At 46.8% G+C, this 4,830-nt stretch overlaps 1 pseudogene; it reads right to left on the bottom strand.

The window, feature by feature from the left end:
* Nucleotides 1-1,975: 1,975 nt before the first annotated feature.
* LOC102728982 (etoposide-induced protein 2.4 homolog pseudogene) lies at nt 1,976-4,354 on the bottom strand (annotated as a pseudogene).
* Nucleotides 4,355-4,830: the final 476 nt, after the last annotated feature.

Genomic DNA, 4,830 nt, shown 5'->3' with positions numbered 1-4,830 from the left:
TCTAGATTCTTCGCACTTCTCCTTATCCTGCTCTCATACAAAGCACACACTTCACACACATATGCACCTGCCTTGTGACTTAAATTTCAAACAACTTCCACATACTCGTTACTGAATCACGATGCCGTGTCACCCTAACACATTAGCCACTGCTGTGTGGTCCGGAGGGGGGTCATCTGAAGGCGTCATCAAACAAGGCCAATCATATTCCCAAATCTTGACCCTCATCTTTAACCAGAGTGGATTGGCCTAAGGGAAGGGAATGAGGAGTTTGGAAGTAGAACTAAGAAAGCAAGTTATTTGTGCATTGCAAGGCCTGAGTACATGAGGGCATAAGTCGGATATTGCAAAGTCGGGAAGGAGGACTTTGGTAGAAATGAGTTTGAGATGCAAAGAACTGAATGGAATATTAGGGTTTGAATAAATTGGATCCTCTGGGCTATCCAGAAATGGATGGATCCGTAAAATCAAATGTTCCAAAGAGCTTATTTCCTGAAACGTGTGTGTGTGTGTGTTAGAGAAAGGATGGTATACAGTAGAGCAGTGGTTCTCAAAGTGTGGCCACGGAACGCTGGGTGGGGGGTGCCAAGACCTTTGCAGGGGATTTAGAGAGTCAGAGCCATTTTCATAATAATATTAAAGAATTATTTGCCCTTTTCACTCTCAGTTTCTTATGAGCATACAGTGGAATTTTTTAGAGGCTGCATGACACATGACATGTGATATCACAACAGACTGAACGAGAAAGCAAATATAAGAACTCGATTGTCTTCTATCAAGCCAGATATTAGAGATTTGCAAAAACGGTAGAGTGATGCGACTCTTCTTGCATTTTTTAGTTTTCAAAAATTGTTTTGTTTTTTTTTGTCGGAAACCAGCTCATGTTTAATTGTGACATTTTAAAATTGGACAAGTGTTTTGACATCTGCCTCCCCCATATTTAGTCTCTTTAAAATGACAGGAAAACACCACCCAATCACAGGGTTACTGGGTTTAGTAAGTTTACCCCTTCAGTTCCTATTTGCAGCGCCCAATATTCCTTTTGAAATACCAGACAGACCTGGCAGTGGCCAGCAGTACACTCCAGACTTTCAGAGTTCAAGTTCAGGTTCTCTGAGCATTCGGTGCTGCTCTGGCATTTGTCCAGAACTGGTCCCTCCTTTTAGCTGGGGAACTTTATATGTGCCAGTGAAGAAAGCTTTTTCCCCTTCAAGGGGAGGAAAGAAAATCACTCCTCAAAACCCAGCAGATCTGGCTGCGAGGTCTTTCCTCCTGTCCATCTCCTCAGGCTTGTTTTTTTGCTGTGGAGTCAGAGACACCAAAATCTAACCTGAGAGGCGCCTGCGTGGCTCAGTCATGAAGCGTCTTTCTTCGGCTCAGGTCGTGATCCCAGAGTCCTGGGATCGAGCCCCGCATCGGGCTCCCTGCTCAGCGGGGAGTCTGCTTCTCCCTCTCCCACTCCCCCTGCTTGTGCTCTCTCTCACTGTCTCTCTCTCTGTCAAATAAATAAATAAAATCTTAAAAAAAAAAATCTAACCTGAGTTACAAGAAACACTAGACATTGATGGCTATAAAAGGAGTGACCGGGAGCAAATGAGATATTGCTTTCCCTCCCACATCCAATATATGTACTTCACAGAAAAACAACAACAGGTCCACAAAACACAACAGCTAGAATTACAAAATCCGCTCATCCGAGGGTGGTGGAAGGCAGGACGCGGAGCTGAGAGGGTCAGTGGTATAGGGACAAAAACAGTATTCCAATCAGTCCAGGCACGGGGGCTGGCAAGTGCCAGAAAAGAACTACAGAAAAACCTGTGGTCCATTCAGACTCACTGGTGTTAAAAATCCACACACTGGTGTCAGGAAGATTCTGCCTTAAGCGCACCAGAGACAAAAGTCCCAATTCCTCAGCGAGAAGGCAATACGTAGAGGGCCCTCGGCAGAGCGGGTCCTGCCTTCCCTGGCAGAGGAGGGGACAAGGGAAAGAGCTGCAGGGGCCTCCTTCCAATCCCACCCATCCCCTCTGGATGGCTGGCGACTGAGTGGCCTGTGGCAGCCTTCAGTCCGGCAGGAGACGGATGCGGTGTGAAGGGAATTTCTCTGTGGAGGTTGAGCTAGTCAGCGCAGACTGCAGGTAGACCGTCTTGTGGAAAAGTCTGTTGCTTAAGAAAACTGCCAAGGAGAAGAGGCACAGCTGGAAAAGGTAGGCTTTGCCAGGGGTCTTCACTTCATTGGCGCTGATAATGAATAGAAGAAAGAGAATGGGGAAGAGGCAGCCACTGATAATGCATGAGGACTAAATTGCTGCGAGGAAAGCCAAGGGCAAGCCAAATCCAAAGTAGTAAGGCCAGTTCCCTTCTATGTTTGACCACTGCTGGTGCATTTCAATTCCTTCACTGAACCAACGATATTCAAAGCAGTCCAGCGAGTAGAGAAGGGCCTATGCAGAAGACTAACCAGCTGAGCAACAAGGTGGCTGGGAAAGAGACTCACAGACATGCCCTGGATGAGGCAAAGAGCCTGCAGCAAAAGGCTGAAGAGCATGTCAGCAATTATTTTGCTGACACTAGGGAATGGGTGAGGCTTCCTCCCCGATACCTCAAATGCCAGGTCAGCTATGTCTTGAAACCAAATGGCATTTACAGCTTTGCGAAGCACAAACAGAGGGAGCACCCAAAGAGCACTGAAAATGGACGTAAGGAAGAATTCCAGCCACGACCAAACATCTCCATGTTGTGAGGGGTCACCAATAATTTGGGCTGTCACTGACTGCAGTACAGGAAGAAACACTCGATAAAACGAGAGGAGGCTTAACCAGAACATTCCACCGTTCCAAGCGCAACACTGGAAAACTCTACTAAGCATATGTGGCTCACTCTCTTGCTTCCTTTCTGTACTCTGGGCTCTCCTCTGTGCCAGCACGGGGCTTGCCTCTCTTCCACGCTGCACCTCTCTCTTGTGCCGAATCTGAGCATCTAGCTCTGAGATGGTACAAATTCCCCAGAGAGAGTCTTTGATTCCCCTGGCAAGGTCCTGGAGAAAGGTTTTGACACTTCACCGCCCAAACTACCACCTACACAGAGGAGAGGGAAGCGGCTCAAAATCTTTCATCACGAAGGACCTGACCCCTCCCCACCGCGGGCCCACTCCGCTTGTCTTGGACCCTCCGCGCCGCCGGGCGGGCAGCTCCCGCCTGGATGCTCCCAGGGCCCGGGCCGCGGCGCCCGCACCGCGCATGCCCGGACTGCCCGGTTTTTGGGGGGGGGCGGGGGGGGGCGCCCGCTGGGTGAAAACAATTCTTTTCGTAAAATCGTATTTATGTTAACACACAGCATGTTTATTATCGTTATTCCTAAATAGATTCATGAAGTATTTATAAATTTTTCATTTTAGGTTTCTAAAACAGCAAATACTCATAGACATATCAACATAAATCAACAAAAGCTCTTTGGTGTCCCCAGTTATTTTTAAGAGTGTGAAGGGGTCCTGAGACCAGAAAGTTTGAGAACCACTTCACTAAAGGATTTGAAAAGTGTGGCAATGCTTTCCCCACCACCCCCACCCCTACCCCCAGCATTAGAAACAATGTATAATAAACCTAAATACTTGTCTTTAATCCGAATCAGTCAGACAGGGCAAAGAAGGACATTTAAAAGGGAAGCAGAAAAAGACCACACAGAAAAGACCCGTATTTCAGAGCCATGATGCGAGCCCAGATCATATCACCTTCACTCAGGTAAAAGATGTGTTCTTGAATCATAAACAATGGACTTGGGAAAAGCCTGATTTCTAACGGTTCTTGTGGAGTTGGGAATGACGCTACATCAGAAAGCAGGCTGATGGCCTCCTTCTGCCTGGTCTAGTCCTTCTGCTGGGCATCACTGGTAATCAGACCCAAACCCACTTGCTGTTTCAAAAATAAGTAATAATAATAACAGCTCTGTTTGCTGGGGAGCTCTCCCACCTGTGGAAAGGTACAACCCAGTTGACTCCCTAGGTCAAGTGGAAACCGTGTGCCTCATCACACAGGGACAGGCTGTGCTCCCAGCTGATACCTCAGGCCCTGGTCTGGGGCCAGCTGGGTGGCTCTGCCATTTGCACAGATGGATGGGGTCTGGACCCTCCAGAGCTCTCTGCTTTCAGCTCAGTGGGTGGGTTGGAGGCTCTCAAACCTCTTTGGTCCTCTGCCCATGTGCCTTGTCCCTGGCCCTTCCGAGGCAAGCCTCTGTTAGAGAAATGAGACAAGTGTCCAACTGAGATCTCAGAAAACCCCTCAAGAGACGTAAAAGGGATCAACAACCTACATTTTACTGGGCTTTTTATATTTCACATATGGTAACAAATTATTCATGTTGACGGTTCGGAAAAACAAAATGAAGGCATTTTTTAGGTATCGTGCACCTGCTGGTGGATTAGCCAAACCAGGAAACGATTCACAGACTGGCAGACACAGGGTGAGTAATTTTGTTAGTGAAGTCATTAGTTGCTGTATTTATGTTTTACCTTCTCAAAGGAGTTTAAGTTAGCTTATAAAAATACACAACAAAATATTTGAAATAGAGGAAGTTAAGCAGATTACTTTTCAAATATCCCGAACTCTCAGATTGAATGAAAAGAAAGGAAAAGGAAACCTGGGGGGTTTCCAATGGAGGAAGGCATTTAGCTCCAACAACAATCACCAGCACTTCTGTGGGATCATAAACTCGGACCCAGAAACTTTTGTGAAAGTGGAAAAGAGAGTTAACCTACAATAAGGGAACATATACCCACATGTGACTATCTAGATTTCTGTTGGAGTCTTAATTGTACAGTCTTGCAAAATACCTC

This window comes from Leptonychotes weddellii, chromosome 2 (genome assembly GCF_054177405.1).
Source record: "Leptonychotes weddellii isolate Sample4059 chromosome 2, ASM5417740v2, whole genome shotgun sequence".
Classification (NCBI taxonomy): domain Eukaryota; kingdom Metazoa; phylum Chordata; class Mammalia; order Carnivora; family Phocidae; genus Leptonychotes; species Leptonychotes weddellii.
This window is presented reverse-complemented; position numbering and strand designations above follow the sequence as displayed.